Genomic DNA, 25908 nt, shown 5'->3' on the forward strand with positions numbered 1-25908 from the left:
AACCTAGACGCAACCCACAACATGCAAACACATTCCACAGCGCAATGCTGCGCTCCACGATGCACAGAATTATGTCCCAAGACACACTTGCCATACAGATTCACTTCACGAAAACCACACTCCTTAGGGTGATTACACAGTGCACACAGGCACGCATGCCCCCAAACACGCACACCATTTGCTCTACAACTCCCGGATTCACCCCATCACATGCAGACTGCCTTCACACCAAGATCTGCCCAAGCATGCACAGAACTCCAGCCAAATGCACAGATTCTCCCATCAATACACACACTTGCTCCATGACACACACAAACGCCACTGAACCCTGAGACTCACCCCAAACACACAGTCAAGCCCTTCAGGGCATAGATTTGCCCCAGCACGTGATCACACCCACAAAGCTTAGAATTCACAGGAATGCCCGTGAACACATAGATCTCTTCCACAATGCACAGAATCGCATCACAACACAGACTTACTCTAAGATGGAAAACCTATAAAGCACATGAGCATTCCCCGACGGGTAGACACACAACACACACAATTACCCGTGCAACGCCGAGATTTCCATCATAGTTTACAGACGTGCTTTACCATCCTATTGAGCTACAACCCTGGCCTACAACAGACACAGCTTGTGTAATGGTTAAGAGCAAGGCCTCTGGACCCAGGCTACCTGGGTTCGAATCCAAGCTCCACCCCTTTCTAATTGTGTCACCTTGGGTAAGTATATTTCTCTGTTCTTTAGTTTGCTCATCCGTAAAACAAAGGTAACAGTAGTACCTACTGAAAAGGGTTGTTGTGAGTATTCAGTGAATTAGGATAGGCTAAGCGCTTGGTACAGTGCCTGGCACACAGGAGCTATTACAGTTGTTAATTTAATTTGTGATACTATCACCCCCACCATTGCTAGTGTGAAAAGGGCTGACCCCAAATACCTAGAATCATCTGAAAACACACAGATTCACCACGATACCTAGACTAGCCCCAGAACATCTAGAAATGCTCTACAGCACACAGACACCCCACCACAATAGCCACACACCCTACAAAGCGCAGACAGGACCCTAAGCCAGATGCCACTCACCACTCACAGAGCTGCATCACAGTTCAGAAGCGTGCTCTACAATGCACGGGCTCGCTGCATGATACAGACTCACCCCACAGTGTCCAGACCCACAAACACACACACACACACACACACACACACCCTCCAACTCAGCAGTGTGCCCTACATCACACAAACACACCTACTGCACGCAAATTTTTGTCCCATAATGTGTGGCTGTATCTCACAAACACGCTCCTAAATTCACGCTCTGCAATGTCCATGTACCATGTACATTGTACCATGATCACCACTCATCCTACAACACACGCACTCACCTAGCTTGCCTTACAAACACAGAGAACACTCCATAATCCATATCACATCTCCCAAGACACCTTAAGTGCATACTACGGAAGTGCTCAGCATTGTGTAACACACACCCTCACTCTGTAATGCACAGCGTCCTGCCCCAAATGCCCTACAACACGAAGACACTTCCCATGAGCTGAGCACAGCCGGGCCCCCAAATGTGCAGAGATATTCCATACCAACACGCACACAGCCTACACAGGGGCATCCTAAAATGCACAGACCCTCCCCCTCAATGCAGTAATTAGTCTCAGAATACCTGGAGACCCCTGCAACATAAACATATTTCCCACAGCACACGTGGTTCCCTCACCATTCACGGAACTGCATCACGATTTACAGACTTCCCTTACACAGCACAGTCTTGGGCAACAATATGCAGACTCACTCCACAAGGCGTAGGGACACGCCATCGTCCAGAGACTAGACTCACAACAAGTAAACACACCTTTCCAAATCGACACTCCCTCAAACACACAGAATTTTCCAACAGCTCACAAAGTTACATCACCACATATCTTTCCTTTAAAGCGGGGGCTCAGCACACAGCATACACAGTTGGCCCACGATGGAAGCCTTGCCACACAGTGCAAGCGTTAGCACCTCCGCTTCCAAACCGTATATAAAACAACGCCCTCTCCACAAGACCCATCCCACAATTCAGGGATAAGCCTCACAATACTTGGAAAAGTTTTACTATCTGTAGGTGCTCTGCAAGGTCCCAAGATCCCAAGATGTACCACAACACCTAGACATACTGCACAAGGCCCGGAGACATGCACACCCCCAAACAAAGGGGCAGTGTAGATTGTGGTTAAAAGCTGACACTGAGGATTCAGACTGCCGGGGTTCCAAGCCCACATGTATCATTTACTAATTGTGTGACCTCGGAAAGTTTTCTTAACCTCTCTGTGCCTTATTTTTCTCAGGTATAAATTGGGAATAATAATGGTTCCTACTTATGAGGGCTGTCAAGAGGAATAAATGAGTGAATGCTTATAACGTGTTTAGAAGAGCGCCTGGCAGAGAATTAGTGTTATCATTGTTAGCTGATCTTGTCGTTGTTGTTATCGTTGCTGTTTCTACACATGGAACTAGATCGTGATGGTACACCTCAATCTCAAGTAATTCAAATAACCCACAACACGTAAAGTACACCTCCATGCAGCACAGAATCACGTCACAGCTCACTCCCATCACCCTTTCCTTACAGTTCCCGTATTGATTGCACTTAGCCCACAACACTCAGATGTGGAAGCATCTACCACACAGTCTCGGCATAACATCTAGACACATCACACAACACACGTTGCAATACACAAACACACCCATGATACACAAACTCATCCATGCAAACACTCATCCCATTCAGCTAAATGCACCTTATCGTATATATATATATATATATGTATATATATATATATATATTCACACACATGCTCTACAATACACACACTCACCACAGAGCACGTTGGCCTCACCACACAAAGAACTCACTTTAAAATCCCTAGAAACGATCCACAACACATAGCCTTCTCCGACACACAGACCTGATACATACTACCTCGGCGTGCCTTACAGTGTACAGACTCAATGTCGCAGTGCATACTCCTCCCACAAAGTAGAGAGTGGCATCGCGACACACCATCTTGCCCCACTGCGCACAGTCTAGCCTCGCAGTACCTGGGTGTACTCCACAATGCACGGCATCCTCACAGCCCCAGCCCCCCAAGGGAACAGAATTACATCACAATGCAGGGGCCCCAAGCACCTTCAGTTGTGTCCACAGAGTCCCCGGATAGATACGCAGGACTCAGAGCACTCAAACACAACCTGTAACCACAGACTCATCCCACAACCTGCAGACACGCTCATAATGCAGATGTCTGCCTGCGTTGCCCGCACTCACATCAGAACATCTGGAGGCAACTCACTGCTCACAGGCCGCCCCACAGCCCACAGCCATGCCTCCCAACATGCCTCTCAAAGTACGGACACAGCCCGCAGCCCACAGGCTCGCCCCGTAATGCGCAGAGTGATGACGCAATGCCAAGATATGCCCCACACGGCCCCGTCTACCGCGCCGCGCACACGCTCATCACACAGCACGGTCGTGCCTCAACGCCAAGTGTTAACCCCAACAGAGCCCAGGTAACCCCCTCAATGCCTAGACCTGCCTCCTAACACGGGGTGTGCCAGGCAACCCGCAGACCTCCTACTGTTCACGGGTTGGAACCACGATGCCCGCACTCACGGTACAGAGCTGATTTGCTCCACAGTAGATGCAATCACTCCACAATGCAAACGCTAGACCCACAACACCAGGCTCATCACAAAGCATTTCCCCAGCACAGAAGAGGCCCTATAATGTGCAGATATGCCTCCACCTCACAGGCTTGCCCAAGCACACTGGGCAATGCATAGACCCGCTCCACAATCCAGACAGGTGGCAGAACACCTTGTATGCAACCCAAACATGCCCCATAATGTACTTAATCCCCTGCAATGCGCAGACTTATCCCACGAAGCACACGCTCACCCCCTCCGTCTGATCTAATACCACAATCCCTAGACTTGTCCCCAAACACAAAGGCATATCCTAGAGTGCACAGGCATGTGCCACAACATCCAGAGTCACCCCAGGATGCCCAGATTCGCTCCGCAATACTCCGAAACCCCATATCACTAATGCACAGAAATGCACAGCACACAGACCTGCCTTAAAAGCACATAGCTGCACAATACCGCACACACATGCCCTACAACAGACGTGCCTCCCAGCACCCTGTCACCTTGCTGGGCAAACACCTGGCTTACAGGGAAGACAGGAGCAATGAAGTACCTAGACCCATCCTGCAGCACAAAGACATACCCTGCAATGCCCGTCCACAACCCATTACACAGGCTCACCCCACAACTGCAAGCTCAGCGCACAGCGTACAGAATTGCAGAAACCCGACGTGCAGACACAAATGCAAAATCTGGACTCTTCTCAGAAAGCACAGAATCATAACAGAAAGCACTGAGATGCCCCACAATGCAGTGTGAAGTCACAATGCAGAGACACATCTCATGCCACAAGACTCTTCCTACAATGTAGAAACATGCCCCAGCATGCGTCTCTCCCCCTCGCCACACAGTCATCCAGACGTTCTGTAAAGACAATGCGAAGACTCGGCCCACGACTCATAGACCTGCACCAAAGAACACAAAGCCACCCCAGGCATTCTATAAGGTCAGCTCAAGACACACAGATGTGTCACACAGAACTCACAGTTGATACAAAGCATACACATTTTTACACACACATGGCCCTCGGCACAATGACGGATCCCCAACACTTGTGGTCAATGACAACATTCAACCTCCTCTCCCAGCAAGGTGTGGAATAGCATGACAAGACACCATCCATCCTTCAATCTGTAGAACCATCCCACAATTAACACGCTTTACCCATGGTGCAAAGATTTGCCCAAGCAGTGTACACACATGCATTACAACACGTAGAAACACTCTACAGTGTAGATGTAGAGACACATCCCAGATACAGATTCCTCTCACAGCACACAGAATTATATCCCAGCACATCAGCTCACTGTTCAAGGTACAGATGAGCTCAGCACACACTTTTGCCCCACACCACACTAACTCCACAAATGCCAGACTTACACCAAAACACAGATTTGACCCATGGAGTCTCAAACTCAGAGTGCAATACACAGACTCTGAAAATAGCTGCCAAATCACATTGAAATATAGAAACATGGCCCCTAGAAACACCCTCACCAAGCCCACAGTCTATCAATGGGTAGAAAGGAATGACAGCACTCAAATTCAGCTCACAATTTTTTTAGTCACCCCACAATGTACAGAATTGCATCCTAAGGCAGAACCACAAGCAACGACTCACAGATCTATCCCAGAGAACAGATTCATCCCACCACACTCTTACCACACAATTCCCAAACTTGCACCAAGCACTCACACTCAGCCCCAAATATACAAACCAACCCTGCATCAGACACAGCGTGACACATAGATTTACTCTCACTTAGAATCAATCCACGACTCACATCTGTCCCACAGTGCCCAGACACACGGTAGAGTATAAAGACAAGCACAACGTAGGCACTCCGAAAACAGTGCGCAGAACCCAATCACACAATGGAGCTCTCCCTCCAATGTCCAGACTCACCTCACGGCACCTCAAATTGCACAAAATACACACTCATTCCGAAGCGGGCAGCAAAGACCCAGAAACACACAGTATTGCAGAACAGCTTACAAACATTTCTCAGAACACACACTTCATAACGATTGGACTCCTTCACGACATCCGGTCACGTCCGGGGGCATAGACTCGCCTCCTCCTGCGTCAGCATACTCTTGTCCAGGAGCTCTAAAGCATGTGACAGAACACTGACTTGCCTGACAGTACATACACAATTTTACACAAATTCAAAAATCGTCCTGTGATGCACGGACTTTCCTCCCTACACACTGTGTCAGCCCACAATGCAGACACTCATCTACAAAGCAAATAACTAACCCATCATGCACCACAACTGCCAGATATGCCCCCAAACACACAGAACGTGCACCACAACACCAAGAAACACTCACCCATCATTTACCTAGACCAACTTATGATGTCACACCTGCACCATGACGTAAGACTCCCACCATAGCCCATAGAATAGTGTCACAATACACAGGTTTCTCTCACAACGCAAAAATTCTCCAGGAAAGCCAAGTTTTGCTCCCTGAGGCATCCAACATCACTATAACGCTTAGATTTACCTCAAAATGTCTTGCACCACAGTACTTCCCAAATGCCTCACAATACCTACAATGAACTTATAGCGGACAGACTTGCCCCACAATGTCCAGACTTATCCCCTCCCACCAAGACGTGCCCTATAACCCACAGGTAAGTTTCGCAAAGCCAGACTCTCCCTATAGTGCACAGCCTCACTCTACATCATAAACTCACCCCACTATGGTAAGAAGAGACTTAAAATATTCAACCACAAATTCCCAGTCCTGCCACACAACACTCAGACGTCTTCCAACGCACAATCTAGCTCCACAGTCCCTAGATACAGCTAACTTACTATGGACAGGTGCACCCTATGACACAAACGTTTCTCCTGCAAACATAAAACTGTGTTCTGAGGCACAGATTCACCCCAACACACACACAGTCACTCCGCAAGGCAAATACCCCACAAAGAAAATATGTGTTTCCAACACCTAAAATTGCCCTAGGACACACAGACTTGCCCCACAGGATGAAGACATGCTCCACATTGCACAGTTACTCTACTTGACAGACATGCTTTACAACCCAGCCCTGCCTCACAAGGCACCCTTGACCCACGACCTAGACACAGTCTATAGTGCCCTTACTCGCCCCTGCAACACCTTGGCAAAGCCTCCAGTGAAAAGAACCCTACAATGTACAAACATCTTGAAAATGCACAGGCACTTCCCACAGCCCCAGAATGGCCACAGCAGGCTCAGACTTTCTCCACGAAGCAAATTCACCGGGAAGCACCTAGAACAAAATCACAACTTACAAAGTCACTCCGTGTCAGGTTCTCCCCACAGTGCACTGACATGCTCCACGACACTCAGACTCACCTACGCACACAAAATCTCATCACAGCCTCACATCATCCCACAAATCAACACATGACCAACAATACTACAGACAAGCCTCATAATAGAGAGACTTGCCCCACACCACTGAGAGACACCCTGTGATGCATAAACGTGCTACCACACAAACTCACCCCGCCAAACAAATCCTCACCCAGCGGAAAGATCCCGAACTCAAGACGTGTTCAATCGTGCACTGGCATACCCCGCCATGCAAGATCACATCATAAAGCAGATATGCCTACGGCACACAGGGTAATCCCACAGCACAAGTATAAGCTCCCTCACACCCAGACTCACCCCTAATAGGACACATTCTCTTTAAAACAGCAGAATAAAAAAAAAAAAAACAAAAAAAAACCCAGCAGAATATACCCAGCACCCCATCCAGAATCAGCCTATATCATACAGTGTGTAGCATGGACCACAACTTCCAGAAATGCCATACTATGTAAAGACACAACCCCACCTGAGGGGACGCCCTGCCTTTAAAAAACCCACATAGATTCCCCATGAAGCACAGACATACCCTACAATGCAAAGACTGGCCCTGTGACACAACACCTTACTATAGAATCTCCAAAATCAACCCATGACACATAGTCTCACCCTATGACTCCAAGATATGTCCCACGATGTACAGACTGCAACATATACACCACAACACCTAGACATGTCCTACAACGAGGACGTGTTCCCTCAGTCCATAGATTTACCTGATGGCACATCCAAAAACTCATAGTCATAAAAGTCACAACAGTCCAGATCACTCCCACAGAGCACAGTCACTCCAAACCAGATGCGCAGGCCTCACAGGGCCCGTAATTCACAGAGATGACCCACCATCCACAGCTTTGCCTCACACCCCGTAGCTATGACTCCTTTAATGGAGAGAACAACCTCACGGCGCACACATGAATCACACCAGTCACAGAGTGACACCATGGGGAACTTGCTCACAGGACAAAGGGATTTGAGAGTGATGAATTGACTAACGCTTCACACGCTTCACATGTACTTGAGCCCTAGCACTTAGGCCCACCTTCCTTCGGACAGACTCACCCCACGACATCTAGCCTCGCACCCACTACACAGAGGCATGCCACCTAACCCAGAAACTAGCGCTGGGACGCTCAAACTAGTTTCTCATATAAGAGCCATACACAGAGGGACACAGTCCACAACACACATATTCATCCCACAACACCCAGCCTGGCCCCAGACTTCACAGACACCCCTAATAATAGCCACACCTGCCACACAATACTCAGGAGGCCTCACAACATCAAGGAAAGCAGGACGATATGTACGCTTCCTCTAGAACATTCAGATTCCCTTCGTGAGGCAGACACTCTATCACATTTAAGCCTCAACGACAAGTTGTTGCTCACAGGACACAGAGGACCTATATGCTCACATGGAACTTTGGCAAGTGACTTCACTTCTTTGAGTCTGTATACCCATTTGTAAGCATGGATGAAATACTTCCTTTTCAGCCGCTCCAAGGATTAAAGGAGATAATTTCAGGAAAGAATCAAGGCTCAGGACACAGTCTTTGGAGCAGGACCGGTGCCAGGGGTGGAGTAGAAGGAAGAAAGGTTTGGTGTCAGTCAGGCCTGGTTTTGAATTCTGCCTCTGACACTTATTGGCCATATGATACTCACGATTCGCTTTGATTCTCTGACCCTCAGTCTTCATTTGTCAACTGTGGATGACACTGGTTCCTGCCTCCGAGGCTCTTGTAGGGGTTAACCAACACCAGGTATCTTAAGCTGAATTTCTAGCCAAAGAAAAGAAGTAGAATGGGGAAGAAGGTAGGAGTACCTTTGAGCCCTTTGTACTATGCAGGCCTAGGGAAGCAGAAGGTGGGATGAGGGCTGTGTGTGCCTAGGGCCAGAGGGGAGAAGGAAGATAGGTGCACACCAGGGTCTCCAACAGAAATGCCCCTGATGGCAGCGGGATTGGAAGATCTGAGCAGCCACCAATTTTGGCCTTCAGATGATAGAAGCCTGTGTTATTGGACCATAGTTGCCATCTTCAATAATCAACATTTTTCAAGGGAGGCCATCTTTTAATGCTTATTTTCTTGGCTACTTCAAGAGGAGGAAGAAAATCTTGAGCCCCTTCTGCTGGCTGAACTGTAGAAAAGCAGGTGTAGAAATGAGCAGAGGAGTCTTTCTGGAAGAAAGTGGCCAATCTACACACACACGTTCATCATAGATATGTACACACACACCAGAGCGCACACACACACACACACACACACACAGTGCCACAGATGTTCACACTGACACAGACCTTCAGGTGTGTCATAATCCCACATAGCATACATTCTTTCAGCCACAGCCAAAGACATATGTCTGCACAAATATGAACATATAACCCAGAGTCCCAACAGGGATCATCTCATGTATACACAGGTACACATATGCATACACACAGATACACACAAATGCCCACAGCTCTGTATGTAGGCACAGAGCAATGTATAGTCATAAATACACACACCATACTCACACAGGCCCAGAGAAGCACACAGAGACATATGTATGCTGACCTAGGCATCCAGAGGATGTGCTTACTGATTCATAACCTCGAAGATGCAAAAACACAGATGCCCACACATACACACGTACAAAAACACATAGATGTTTCTAGAGGCTCATGAGGTGCACACCCATTCTCAGACACCCCCAGACATTTATGCAGAAATGTAGACAAACCCACACGAACCCACACAGACACATAGGCGCATGGACTCATCCTTATGAAGACACAGGTGTATGCATTTTTATCGATAGAGACACGGAGACATTTACACAAACACTGAAATATGGAGATTTATTCATAGGTAGATACATGGGTTTTAAACATGTACTTACTAGCATTTTCATGCTCACGGAGTCACATGAATCTACACACAGAGGCATAGTTGTTATTAAAACACACCTGCATACACATGTTCCTGCCTATACATGCAGTCTAAGTGCTCGTGATCACCATGAAAACATATAAACGTGCACACGTGTGCATGTATAGAAATGCACATGGAGATGCACACGGGAGCATTCACATGTGTTGGTGTGTATATGGAAACACACAAGCATGCAGGTGTGCACACATAAATGCACTTGTACATGGAGACATATACGTGCACACACGGACACAACAGAGATGATCCATAAAGAAATCTCTACATGCATATATGCACACAGATGGTGCTATATACATTTAGAGAGATATGCTTCTATATATAGAGAGATATGTATTACATGTAGATACAGGGGGAGAGAAAAGCAGGGGGAGAGAGAGGGAGATTGATTTATACGCAGAAGCGTATACCTACACATATAGACACACAGGCCTCGAGAGCCACACAAAGTACACACAGGCAAACACAGAGATGCACAGGGACTCACACCCATATAGACTCACAAAGATACAGACACAGAAGCTTGTGCAGATGTGTGCAGATACATATATACAGATGTATACATATGCACACATTCCACACGACTGTACGAATAGACACAGAGACCCACAAACACACCTGAAGAAACCCAGAGACACACAGGTACACAAGTATGCGTGTCTATTGGCCTGTGCACACAGACATGGAAGGGCAGAGAGCAGCACACCTTCACAGACACACGCTTGCGCAGTCACTTGTGTGTATAGTCACGTATGCATGCAAACATAAATGAGCATATGTACCACAGAGACATGCACAAACAAACAGGGACAGAGACATGTGAGTACACATAGGCAGGCAAAATTCCCGTGCAGAGAGTCCTCAAATACACACAGCAACGTGAATACCTGCACGTGAACACACGGATGCATTCACCCAGAGAGTCATCCAAAGAAATTCATTCTCATGCAGACAGACTTATGCAGACCCTCACACACGTGCATCCATAGACATGAAGTTGGTCACACAGATGTACACATGCAGCCAGAGGTGGATGAACAGATGCAGGAACACCAAGATGTGCATGGGTGAATATAGAAATAGACACAGTAAAGAACCTTACAGGCAAGAATGTACAGGTGTAGACACATAGACTCACACTCACACACACATATACATATATTATGTACACACAGATACATAGACATGCAGAGGCTCATACAGATGAATTTGCAAACAGTAAACATGAGGACTAAACATGTCCACACAGGCAGAGATGCTGTCTATACACATGGCCTCAGGCAGAGATGTATACACAGAAGACAAGATTTCACCCACTCAGATGCTGACACACTCCAAAACCCCCTTACAGGCACATGCACACAGAGCTGTGTAAATGCCCTTGCGTATACAGACACATAAATTCACTTGCAAATGTACACTCAGATGCCAGGCACACCCACCCAGAAATACACAAGCACACATCATCTTCAGCCCATAAAAGCGAGAGATATACACATATATCTACAGACAACGCAGACCCAAACACACTAAAAAAATACAAACATATCCACAGGCACACAGATGCACAGACATGCGCCCTCACATGTCAACATATACACACATTGGCATGTGCGCTCACTAGAACACACACACGCACACATGATGATCTACAAATGCACTTTTTTACCCACGCAGCATTCCAGTCTAAATGTACATCAAATATATGAATGCACAGACACATATATATCTGCCAACATAAGCATATAGATGCGTACATGGACTTAATCATGCTACAAACAGAAACTCAGACGTACACGTGCACAGACATAGAGACACATGCAGATTTATACATATGAAAACAGAGACTCAACCACATGTAAAAGGACACACAAACACTTTTTCAAAGGAGGCGGTGACTTTTAATGTATCTTTTTCTTAGTCTCTTCAAGAGAAAATGAAAATTCTTGAGCTCCCTCTGTTGACTATACTATGTAAAGCAGATGTGGAAATTACCAGAAAGATCTCTAAAATGATCTAAAGATCTCTAAAAAATAATATGTTTTTGTGTGCACACACAGATGCATCCACACACTTCTACATGCACAGAATCACAGACACAGAATCACAAAGAAGCACAGAAATATAAACATGCATAGGCAAATATAGAAAGATTCATAGATGGCTATACACACACACCACCAAAGCATCACAGAGTGTGGTATTTAAGGGCATGGCTATTGAACTTGGAAACGAACAAATGCAAACCTGCGTTTGCATCCCAGATCCAGCACTTACTGGCTCAATGATTTGGGGCTGTTTTCCTGCTTTCTCACCTATATCATGGGGCTGATATTAACACCTAGCTCTTAGAGGTGTTTGCAGATTCAGTGAAATGAAGGGCTCAGCCTGGTGCTTGGAATGTCACAGATGCTGCTGCTGCCGCACTTTGGTTTTGCTAGAGCTGAAGTTCTTAGCTGGACAGGGTTTGAGTTATGTGGTTAAAGTGAATGGTTATATTCGAGAGGTGAATTAGTTAACATTATTTGGAAATGATATTGATGAAAAATAGATTACCTTCCCAGACAAGGCTATTTCTGAAATTTTCAGAGATGAGAAGGGCTTATTACTGTCCTTGGCAAATGGAAAGACCTAAAACAAATATTTCCTGCTATTGTTGTTTGTTGTGGTTGTCACTATTATACGTTATTCGTATCCTTTTCCTTTTTGCAGGAGGAGATAGAAGATTGAGAGGGCCAGCGGAAGCGCGGAAGAGGGCTTCTTGTCCACTGCACGGTTGCCACCTAGTGACCATTTTGAGTAAGTACAGTATTTGTGGATTGCTGAGAAGCATCCCTAAATTTTCACCCGTTGCAAGGTTGTGTAACTGTCCTGGCGAATAAGCTGGTATACATCAAGTTATAGTGGTTTCTGCTATTCAGTAGTCCCTACCTTTATCCACCGTTTCGATTTCCGTGGTTTCAGTTACCCGCACTCAACCGTGGTCCGAAAATATTAAATGGTAATTCCCAGAAATAAACAATGCATAAGTTTTAAATTGCACGCCATTCTGAGTAGCATGATGAAATCTTGCGCCGTCCTGCTCCGTCCCATCCAGGACGCGAATCATCTCTTTAGTCCTGCATATCCCACCCGTTAGTCACTTGGCTATCAGATAGACTGTCAAGGTATCACAGTGCTTGTGTCCAAGTAACCCTTATTTTACTTAATAATGGCCCTAAAGCGCAAAAGTAGTGATGCTGGCAATTCGGATATGCGAAAGAGAAGCCCACAGTGCTTCCTGTAAGTGAAAAGATGAAAGTTCTTGACTCTATAGGGAAAGAACAACGTCGTATGCTGAGGTTGCTAAGATCTACAGTAAGAACGAATCTTCTATCCATGAAATTGTGAAGAAGGAAAAGGAAATTAGTGCCAGATTTGCTATCACATCTCAAAATGTAAAAATTACAGCCCTAGTGAGTGATAAATGCTTAGTTAAGATGGAAAAGACATTAAATTTGTACAATAAGATATTTTGAGAGAGAGCACATTCACATAACTTTTATTACAGTATACTGTAGTAATTGTTCTATTTTACTTTTATTAGTTATTGTCATTAATCTCTTATTGTGCCTAATTTATAAATTAAACTTTGCCATAGGTATGTATGTATAGGAAAAAACATAGTCTGTATAGGGTTTGGTACTATCCACGGTTTCAGGCATCCACTGGGGGTCTTGGGACACACCCCTGGGAATAAGGGGGGGGGACTGCTGTATTCAGAAATTAAAAACTAATCAAATAAAAAGAAGTCATTCTTTCTAAAGTTCTTTCCCCCACTCAGTTTTCCTCTGGGCTTCATCGAGACTGTGTTCTATAGCAGTGGTCTTCAGACTTTCTAATTACAGGCCACCTAAAAGAATTTTGAAAAACTACCCTGTCAAACATCTTGAAGTTAGCTTCTGAAATTTCTTATCATAAGTTTAAGTATTTGTACAGTTATCATTTGCAGCATATTATAAATATTTATACTTTTAAATAAATGATTTAACCACATTTTTACATCCATCCAATGAGCTAAAAATACCATGGAAACTTGACACTCATCATTGTTAATTAAGAGCAAACAAATAAAAGAAAACCATGAACAGTCAGAAATTTTATATGATTTTTTATCTCCTTGAAAGTACCATTCCATGCAATGTCCCTCACATAATTAATCCTAATGTAATATATTTTTATGTTTAAAGGCTTTTCATTGGTCACCCTACCATACATCTCTGCAAAAACGTATATATGGATTGGAGTACATTTTCCTATAACTCTAATCCTCTAAGTATTAAGTGTTTTATCATTAGATTATTAGTAGTACACAGTTTATCAGAACAGTATAAAATTTTACACATTTTGATAAGTGATTATTAAAAATGAAAACTAGAATTTGGTTGGAAATGCTTTCATTAAGTGAGTTCGATTGTTTATTTTCCCCCAAATTAGTTCATGACTCAGAGGATGACTATTACTTCTAAAGAGGCAGAGCGCAGTATATATAAATTATATTCCTATTTGTCACTTTTTTTAAACATCTTTATTGGAGTATAATTGCTTTACAGTGGTGTGTTAGTTTATGCTGTATAACAAAGTGAATCAACCATACATATACATATATCCCCATATCCCTTCCCTCTTGCGTCTACCTCCCACCCTCCCTATCCCACCCCTCTAGGTGGTCACAAAGCACCGAGCTGATCTCCCTGTGCTATGTGGCTGCTTCCCACTAGCTATCTATTTGACATTTGGTAGTGTATATATGTCCATGCCACTCTCTCACTTCGTCCCAGCTTACCCATCCCCCTCCCTGTGTCCTCAAGTCCATTCTCTACGTCTGGGTCTTTATTCTTGTCCTGCCCCTAGGTTCTTCAGAACCTTTTTTTTTTTTTTTTAGATTCCATATATACGTGTTAGCATAAGGTATTTGTTTTTCTCTTTCTGACTTACTTCACTCTGTATGACAGACTCTAGGCCCATCCACGTCACTACAAATAAATTTCGTTTCTTTTCATGGCTGAGTAATATTCCATTGTATATATGTGCCACCTCTTCTTTATCCACTCATCTGTCGATGGACACTTAGGTTGCTTCCATGTCCTGGCTATTGTAAATAGAGCTGCAATGAACATTTTGGCACATTACTCTTTTTGAATTATGGTTTTCTCAGGGTATATGCTCGGTAGTGGGATTGCTGAGTCATATGGTAGTTCTATTTTTAGTTTTTTAAGGAACCTCCATACTGTTCTCCATAGTGGCTGTATCAATTTACACTCCCACCATGAATTAATATGCATTTTGAGGAGCATTATTTAAACCATGGAGAAATCAATTTGGGGACACCTCTTGTTAAATAGTTTACTAACAAAGTAAATAGAAGATTAAAATGATAATGATATTTTATCCACTTCAAAATGAATAATAACTTTATTTCTTATATGTAATTTAAAATTAAACAATGTAATATGTAGCTAACATGTGTAAAACAAGGAATCAGGTGACATGCATAGTTTCCTTTGGTAAACATATATCCTGATGTTGGGTTTCTGGCAATAACTAAGAATAATGTATAAAAAAATTTAAAAACATTAATTTTATTAGGCCACAGAATCAAACTTTTCAACCATATTTTATGAAAGAGAAGCGTATACATAGCTGAAAAATAATTGGTCTGGCAACTACCATATTTTAATTTTTGATAATAGGAGGTAGAAAATATGTAATTATTTATAAAATGAAATGAGGATCGACTTTAATTTGGAAAGATATTTCAAGATACAATCTGAGAAAACAGGTTTTAACTAGTTTAGTTGAATGATGTACCTTATGTGAAAGAAATCACATACAATTTCTATGTGGAAGTTTTAGCTGTGTAAACATTTTGTAGTACAAAAATCACTCCAATTATACTTAAAAGAATCAGCATCAACAGTATATATTGCTGTTAGTTAGGAGGTGCTTTTCTTTCCAGTTAGTGACACATGTAAGTGATTCGTATTGAGAATAGCTGCAAAATAATGCTTAATTTTAAGCAAGTAGGAAACGACGTTGTTCTTGGGCAGATCAGTTTTAGGCAAGAAGACACGTGGATCTTGAGAATCTGAGCGTGGATTTCCTACAGACTACCCCTGCTCGCATACTTTCTGAAAAGAATTCATGTACCAGTAGCCTAGTTGGAGACCACCGTTCTGGACGGTCTTCAGCAGGATTGCTCCAGAGCAACGTATTGTCATTGTTAGGATAACCAATTTATTGTAGTTCACAGTCACAAGAGTGCAGTGGAAGTAGCTTCCACTCTTGAACTTCTGCCAAATGCTTCTATGACTGATCGCGCTTGAGCAAAATGGTCTGGAAGGGATTATTTTGTTTTGCTGATAAGTGTATGTATCGACTAGTCTTCCATTGTCTGATTGTCTGATATTGGAGCCACTAGCCACATGTGGCTGTCGAGCATCTGAAGTGTGGTTAGTGCAAACTGCGATATATTATTCTAAGTGTCAAATACAACACACGGCAGATTTCAAAGACAGGGCAAACAGAAATGAAATATTTCATTAATATTTTTATATTGATTACATGTAGAAATGATAAGATTTTGGATATATTGAGTTAAACAACATACATTATTAAAATTAATTTCACCTACTTTTAAACTTTTTAGAATATTGCAACAGGAAAATTAAAATTACATATATGGCTTGCATTGTATGTTATATGTGATATTGCTGCTCTAGAGCTTATATTGGAATTCTCTAACTTCCTCTAAAAGCACGACCAGAGAGAAAATTGATTTGTCCACTAATATTGGTATTCTGATGTGGCCAGTTCCTTTTACTAGTGTTTGGGTTTCTGAGTTGGGGAATTTCCTGTTGTTAAGCAGGAAAAAGTTAAAAAACAAACAAACCAATATTCCACTAAGGATATTTAAAAAGTAGTCTTTCATTAGTACCTAGAAATTTTCCCAATATGAACTTTGGATGGCTTCTCAGTGGGTACATGTGAAGCTCTTCAAACTCTTCAAAATTGTCAGTGGCAGGTGTTGCATTCTATTGAAGATATGAAGTGTTTCATCATATTTGAGATAATTTTTAAAGTAATTATGTTTTTATGTAACACTAAGAAAGAAAAAAAACACTTCCAAATAAACTATGGTGTAATGCTTCATATCCATAGAATTTTAATTTTATACTTACCGAAAGAGCTTTTTGGGGCATATATAGACATATATTTTTTATCATATATCATGATACCGTGAGTATATAAGGCAGTGACATCTCCCTTTCAACTGCCTCCTGGCCGACAGGGATTGTAAAATGCCACTGATTATAAGGCACATTCTGATTTCAGAGATATGGAAATGTGAAGAAAATATGCATCTTAGAATCGTTTAAATACGGTAAGTCATTTGTCAAGGAAAAAGGATCATGGAGGACAGAAAGCCAAACTCCAAGACATCAGCCTAGTGAAAACACCTTTTCTGTGTATGATTGTATTTACAAAAATACAGAATGTGGCTCTTATTTAAAAATTTATCATAGTGCACTTAAATGACATTACGTTATACATTTCATCTTAGTTGTTAGGTGGTTTTCTTAGCTTTCTTTTATTTGTTTCCTGGCTTGGAAGTGGGAGAGTTAGGGAAGAATCGTGTTGGGTGGGGCTATGGCTTGGCACAGACTGGATTACCCCAGGCTGAAAATGTCTAGCATCTCTGTAGTGAGAACCACTTAGCACAGTCTTGTGAGGGGCTGTGCCTTCAATGGCACTGTTTGTTCTTCACAAGTGTGCTAACAGAGGCAGCCCTTAGCTTCGTTTTAGCATATTCAATGTATCCTTTCTTGATTGAAGGGCCTAAAAGTGGGAGGAATGGAGATTGAACTGCTTTCCTAGTTTTTGTTTTACACAGTATTCGAGAGGCTCAGCAAGGTGAATAAAAACTCCACAGGAAGTACGTTCTGTCGAGAATCAATGAAAAAAAACCAGTCTAGATTTCTCATCTAGGAATTGTGGCGAATCTCTGATTCTAATGATACTCATGATGATATAAGAGATTTACAAGGGGAAACAAAATTAAAAGTTTTCATGAAATGAGAAGAATAAGAGAACCAAAACCATGTTTCCTCCCTCGTCGCTACACTTATACTAAGATTTAAGTGTGTCTTGAGGCCTCTGAAGCAGGGCCAGCTTCATGGGCCTGTGACCTGTACAGCCTCGTAGGGCCCTGTGCTTAGAAGGGCTCCATGCTTGGCTTAATGCTCTGCTGTCATGGTCTTGAAATTCTTAATACTGTTTTTAAAAGGAGGTCCCACATTTTTATTTCGCACTGGGTCCCACAAATTATGTAGCCGATCCTGTTCAAAAGGAGACACTTGCCAGAGAATAATGAACTGAGGTTGCAACATTAAATTAGAAGCATTGTTTTTCTAACGTTGTGCACTGAATTCTTTCTGTCAGTACTCATAAACATAGTATTCATAAGCTACTATGGTTGTTGTTAGGAATAATAGTTGTAGAAGTACATCGCAGGAGTGGTAGTATCACTCAACAGTACTTTGTATTGACTCCCCCATTTATTCGTACGACCTGGGGCATCTTCTGTGTCTCTGTTTTCTCATCTGTAGAATGACAGTGACATTACACCCATCCTCCTTAAACCCAGATAAGGCTAATTGTTAGAATCAGATTGAAATGCCCCATGGAAATACTTGTGATCTGTAAAGGTTGAAACAGATATAAAGGATTATTTATTCCCCTCCCCAGCATGGAGTCTGGGTGGCACCCATCTGCCTGGGGCCCAGGGCGCCTGAGTTGGGCTCAGCAGTGAGGCTGCTCTGGCCCATGGCTGTAGAGCAGATATCCCAGGGGGCTCTAGAGCCAGAAAATCAATGCCTCTGCAATTTCAAGAGCCTGGCCAGCGCATCTCACTGCTGTCAAAAGGGCTGTATGAAGGCTCTTTGGATGGGAATCACTGCTATTTGGACAGGACTAGAGGGCTGAGAAGAGAGGAGAGGAAGTGCAGCCAGGAAAGATCCTCTGAGCCCCTGGGACCTAGTCTCAAGGGCTTTTTCTAGGGCACACGCAGTACATCCGGGGTTGGGGAGGGCACAGCCATGGTGCCAGCCACTTCAGACTGCCACAGGAGGGTTTTTTTTATATAATTAGATGAAAGCAACAGATTTTATTGTATTTTACTTAAAAATGTTTTAAATTGAAGTATAGTTTATTTACAGTATCGTGTAAGTTTCAGGTTATGGCACAGTGATTCAGTTATACATATTCTTTTTCAGATTCTTTTCCCTTATAGGTTATTACAAAATATTGAGTAGAGTTCCCTGTGCTATACAGTAGGTCCATGTTCATTATCTATTTTACATGTAGTAGTGTGTATATGTTAGTCCCAGCCTCCTAATTTATCCCAATAAGAGCTTTCTTATTGCTTAGAATGGAATTGTATTGAGTTGCCATTATCTGAGTTAGAAAAGGACACTTTCGTTTCCATTGTGTGAAGGAACTCATTTTCCTGGATGTAAAGGGGGAAAATGGCATAATGGAGGCCTCAAGGAAGCCAGGAAATACCATATAGCTTTTACGTATGCAAGAATGCCTGTCAGTGACTTTGTGGTACATCCTGAGAGTCTTATTTAAACAACTGCAGGGTTTTGCTATAATGCAATGGACAGAGGGGAAAGTAGCACTTCAAATGAGGCCACAGAAAATGCCATTTGAAATATCCTGGCAATATCCCCTGTCACCGATGGAGTATGATGATAGACAGTTTGCCTTATTTCACAAATCAGAGATAGCCCAAGACTTTGTATCTTCCATGTGGCAAAAGCGAGGACAGGGGTGTAGCTTTGTAGGAATGAGTGTCCAAGAGAAGGCTGTTTATCCCCTGCCTAAGATGATACAGTGCGTTTAGTCACATGTTTCTACTGGGAAACAGGAGGGTTACTGTGTTGTGTCACCATGCAAGGGGTGAAATGGCCAGGATATATTTGCATTATTTTGATGTTTTTGCACCAGAGTTTACACTCTAGGTTCAGTCTGCAGCAAAGGCTGTGGATCTGGTAAACCAAGAGCTGGTCTATGATTGGTCCAGATTTGAGACTTCCCGCTGCCTAGCAACTTGGCTTGGGGAAGATGCGTGACAGCCTACATCAGGACTGGAGACAGGGGATGAGGATGCTGATTGGGCAGCTGCATTTGTGCTAAAGATCTTGCTACTGACCACGTGCGTTTTGAGAGGCTTTTATCACAAGGGAGCCTGTAAAGGGAAGTTGGCTGTTGCGTGCAGAGGTCTGGGTGCAGGCACAAATATGCCTGTATGTGAGAGGATGAGGTGTGGGGAGGGTACTGTGGGGGCTTCGTGAACTGGATGGAAGGGGGCTATCTGTGCAGGTGCCTGTACCTGACTTAGGTCAAGCCCCGCTCAGGTTGGAATCAGAGCTTTTTTGAGCTGTCTACAGCACTGCCAGAAATCCCTACTGTGTGTTCCCACACCAGCCAACAGAGGCCATACCTGTTGGTGAACGCAGGTTGGGAGCTCAGCAACGACCTCATTTATAATATAGGAAGATTTCCAGCACTTTTCTTAGGACCCCAGTTGAGACTGAGGACCAGAGAAAGGAAGATGATAATATAGTTACAGAGTTGCAAAGAACCCTTCAAGGCCACTTAGTGCAATCCCTATGTCTCAATTTTGAAATCTCCGATAAATGGTTTCTCCTATCTCTGCTTGAACAGCTCCCGGAATGGGGAATTCAGTGTTTCCCGAGCCGGCCCATTCAGCCTCTCGCACCATCTTCATTAGTTCTGCCTCGTTCTGATCTCTGGGGCAAGTCACCTCCTGCTGACACATGGAGCTTTTAATCATTGAAGACATTTAACTCTTCTCTTTGCCTAGCTTAGTCTCTGTCCGCCAATTCCCATTGCCCATGTTGCCCTTTTCCCCCTCTTCTTGATAGTCCAGATCTCCAGGATCCAAAGCTTTGGACAGTATTCCTGGTGCAGTTGGCCCACCTGTTCCTTAAGCTGAATGTCATTCCTCTATTTACGGTCAGATTGCAGTCTTGACTCACCCAGAGTTTCCAGACAGTCTAAACGCGGCTGAAAGATGCCCTAAACCTACTTCACTAAGAGCAACAGGGATAGCCAATGCGTCTGACCAAAAGTATTTCACTCACTGAAAATTAGGGAAAAAAATGGAGGGTAGAAAGTTATCTGCTGTTGAGAGCTGTAGTATCTATTTTTTTCTACATATCCTTAGTTTCTCTATGTATCATCTCATATGGACTCCGGGAGCCCGAGAAAATATGGAAAAGTGAACCTGAAATGGGATCGAGGAACTGTAGTCATCACCTGCACTGTTCATAGTGAAGTGGGAGTGAGCTGGAAACTTCCTTTCTCTCTTCACGTCTCCCTCCCCCACCACAGTCTCAGGAACGAACACCACCACCCGCAAGGAGACGAAAAGAGGACTTGGTCACTTAAAAATATAGCAATCTGGGGTTTCCCTGGTGGCACAGTGGTTGAGAGTCCTCCTGCCGATGCAGGGGACACGGGTTCGTGCCCCGGTCCGGGAGGATCCCACATGCCGCGGAGCGGCTGCGCCCGTGAGCCATGGCCACTGAGCCTGCACGTCCGGAGCCTGTGCTCCGCAGCGGGAGAGGCCACAGCAGTGAGAGGCCCGCGTAATGCAAAAAAAAAAAAAAAAATCTAGCAATCTGAGTTTTTTCTTCCTCTAGATTTTAGCTAATAAGTTTGTTCACTGCATGGGCTGAAAAATGTGACATAGTCCATATAGAATTGACTAAATAATAATCCCTAGTAGAAAGTAAAGAAGATGTGGTGTGGTGGATTCATGCTTCAAGTAATTGAGCGAAAGCAGGATACAGTGTGATATTACTTTTATGAGACTGTTCACATTCCTGGTGGTCTTATATAACCAGCACACATCACAGTGATTAGTCACTTAAAATTATGTAATGCACACTCCATGCAAGGGTTAAATTCAAAATTATGACGAGGGGTGATAGCTATACATGTAATTATGGAGATAGTAGAACAGACTATTTGGTGTTGGGAATGTTCTGGAAAGAAGAGCCACGTGGGTGAAAACTTTGCTTGCATTGTACCATGTTCATGATTAAGTATTCTGATGCCCCCCACCCTTGGCATTTACTACATTTATTGCTCTATTTGCCTCTCTTCTTGGGGCTGGAGTTCCTACAGTTTCAAATCTGGTTCCTTGCCTTTGCACTACTTCTAGTGTTCTGAAGAAAACAGCATGTAAGCTTCAAATGCAAAACCGAATTGATTTTCAAAACGAAAGGTAAATACATTTTCCTTGCATTTCCTTTTTTTAAAAATTTTTATTGGAGTATAGTTGCTTTACAATGTGTTAGTTTCTACTGTACAGCAAAGTGAATCAGCTATACAGATGCATATATCCCCTCTTTTTTGGATTTCCTTCCCATTTAGGTCACCACAGAGCATGGAGTAGAGTTCCCTGTGCTATACAGTAGGTTCTCATTAGTTATGTATTTTACATACAGTATCAGTATAAATAAAATTTCCTTGCATTTCCAAAAATGTCCACCATAAATGTATAGGAGTTTTCTTAGTAGGAAAAATAAGAAATGCAATAAAAAAGGTTTATTTAGGTAGAGGGTGGGATGAACTGGGTTTTATGTCTTTTCAAAGCTTGGAACTCTGGACCACAGTCATTGTGAGCATGTTAAGCCTGGTGTCCTGACTTGGATCTTTGTTCCATCTCAGCCACCAGTGGGAAGGGATGCCTGTGTGCAGCTGCCTTCACTAAGAGCAGAACTTGGCCATGGGCAGGAAAATCCTCTGGTGCCCTGGCCCATTTGGCCATATCCCATCCCCGCCCTGGACTCTGTTCTCCCTCTCACGGGCCAACAGCCTGTTAATGAGGAACAGAGTGTATGACGGATGACAACGCCTTATGCACTTAAAGGCATCTCATGCTCCTTTACGGGTAAAGAACTGAGATAAGAAGAATGTAAAGTATTAACCTCCACTCCAGAAGGAACCATCTCACTTTTCTTTTTTTTTGCGGTACGCGGACCTCTCACTTTTGTGGCCTCTCCCGTTGCGGAGCGCAGGCTCAGCGGCCATGGCTCACGGGCCCAGCTGCTCTGCGGCATGTGGGACCTTCCCGGACCGGGGCACGAACCCATGTCCCCTGCATCGGCAGGCGGACTCTCAACCACTGCGCCACCAGGGAAGCCCTCACTTTTCATTTTAATGAAACTTTATTAAAGTTATGAGCTTAACATTTAATTTAAATAATCAGGAAACTGCTTCTTGGGTAGATGAAGTGAAACCATGAGGCAGCAAAGGTATTTCATTGAGTTTCAGTTAATGGCAGCCAGTGGACACTTGATCTGGGAGTGGTACAGATCTCTTCCTCTGCATATTCAATCTCTTTCTCTTCCCTCAACCCAATCAATTAAAGGTCAGTTCTCTGTTGTAATTTTACCCAGTTTCTTCAGACAAAAAACATCTTATTATGGAATGCCAGATAATTACAGTTTACCCCATTCATATTTACTGGCCACGATCATGTTGAACAGTGTCGGGAGGGGGAAATTTCCTCCTTATCCTTCTTGAGTTCTTTTGGCCGGTCTAATAATTAAATTGACATAAGACAGATTAACAGGAGAAAATAAAGAGTGATTGAAGGAGGTAGAGAAGTCATATCTGTGCATAACTACTTGGAAAGTATTTTAAGTTTTGCCGCTTAAAAACATGACTATTTATAGAGGACTGTTTAATCTATGAAATACACTGTGAGTCCCAAGTGAGATGCGTGTGATATAAAATAAGACCTGAAAATCTCAACTGGTTTTCTCGTGGGCAGAATAAGTTTTGAAGAGGCTCCAATTTCTTGCCATGGCTGGATGAACAATTTGCTGAGGTGGAGTTTCAGGGGAAACAAGAAGATTAGCTTTGTATGTGATGCAGAGTATTAAGGGCTTTCTAAAGAGATTAAATCAAAACCTTATTACAGTCCACTAATGCTTTATTAATATAGCAGACATTTTTTTGCTTTTCAGGCTTTTCATTTAAACTTGTGTTTGTGAATATTATTAAATTTCTTGGGATTAAGGACTTTGAAAGCCCCTAGTTTGTAAAGCTCTATTATTCAGTGCTCTGCAGGAGCTCGGAAAGCCCTCTGCACATTTAACCTCAGAGTCCTCATTATTACACGGGGGCTTAAGAAAGGCAGAGGAGCTGAAACAGCTTTGGGAGAGAGAGGAACTTGGCCCAGGGAAGAGAGATGTTTGCTATTGTTCCTTCACCTGTGCCATATCATCCTATCACCCTGCTCCCTGATTCCTGAGTGATGATTATTCTAGGGACAGGGCATTAGATTTAGCCCCAATGGAGAACTTCGCCTCAGCCTGGTTAATGGGCTTGCAGGAGTTCCTGATTTGGAAGCGTAGGATCGCCGCCTCGCTCTGGCTCCTCCCAGTTCTTTAGGCTTTTCTCCCTCTCTCCCTTTGTGTGCCACTGCCTTTGCCTAGAATGTTCCTCTTCCTCAATTTGCCTGTTCAAACTCACCCCATCCTTAAAGGTTCATCTCAAACGCTTCGCTATCGTCCCTTCCACCACCAGCAAGAAACAAAATCTCCAGTGATCTCTGGTATTCCCAGCTCTGCTCACTCAGTGGCAAAATCTAAAACGTTTATCAACTCCAAGGTCAAGAGAAGGAGGTGGAGAGAGCGAGGCCCTAGACTTTCCTGTGGGGAAAGGCTTCTCTGTTTCTAACATCAACAGTCCTGCACTGTGCTTATTGCTCCAACTGCCGGGCACGGTCATTTGCCTGTATCTTCCCAGTAAGGCTCATGAACACTGCCAGATTAACTGGGCTCTGTGCAAGCCCCATGATGAAGATTCTCTTGCTTCTGCTGGGCAAATGGTTAATGTTTTATAAATATATATTTGACTGGGAAGGCTGTCTTTCACATTTTTGGTGAAAATTCACACCCAACTCCTTCGGGGTAATGCAAAATTGGACAAGCAAGAATGCATTACTTCTCCGGGTAAATGGGGATTTTCTCACCACTGTGTAATTAAAGCAGAATAAACTAAGACCGTAGCTTTCATCCTTATGCCCTGATTTCAAGTGTTGGAGTTTATCAAATCTGCCTCTCTTCTCCCCCTGTCATGTCTGTGTCCCTCTCTCACCCAGATCTAAACACAAACTATATGGATAGAAAGCTGTAAAAAGATGCATCTCCCATAGTGTTGCATATGCATATCTCTGAACACTCAGTTTGGGGGGATCTATTTCAGCTGTTTGTATGTTCCTTTCTCAGGCATCTAAGAATCCTGAAGGTAGAAGTTCTATGTCCTTTACTTCTGTGTCCCTTGCAGGGAGTACCCAGTCAATGACTGAATGCACAAAGGACAGAATCAGTGTGTGTCAGTTTGTATCTGAGTGTTGGCTATTTGCACAGTTATGTGGTGTAACAGTGACAAGCCATAGAGAAGCCAACGATGAGTGAGGCAGACCTGTCTCCAGGTTAACCCCAACACAAACCACTGGGGAGAATAATTAAAGGAACAAATGGGACCCAGACACATCGACCCACAGCTCTCTCTAGTACACAACTGCAAATTAGGGAGGTGCATGTTGAAGAGTCTTTTCTTTTCTTTTTGTTTTTGGAAAGAGTTTTTCATTACCACACACTCCTGAATATCAGGCAGGTTGCTATTAGTATTTAAGTGACCTCGACTGACTCTTATTTCCTTACAAAACAGATGAGAAACTGTAACCAACCAGTGGCCTTTAACACCTCAGACACCCTTTTGTTTAACACAAGTCTGTTCACGA

The sequence above is a fragment of the Phocoena sinus genome, chromosome X (genome assembly GCF_008692025.1).
Source record: "Phocoena sinus isolate mPhoSin1 chromosome X, mPhoSin1.pri, whole genome shotgun sequence".
NCBI lineage: Eukaryota > Metazoa > Chordata > Mammalia > Artiodactyla > Phocoenidae > Phocoena > Phocoena sinus.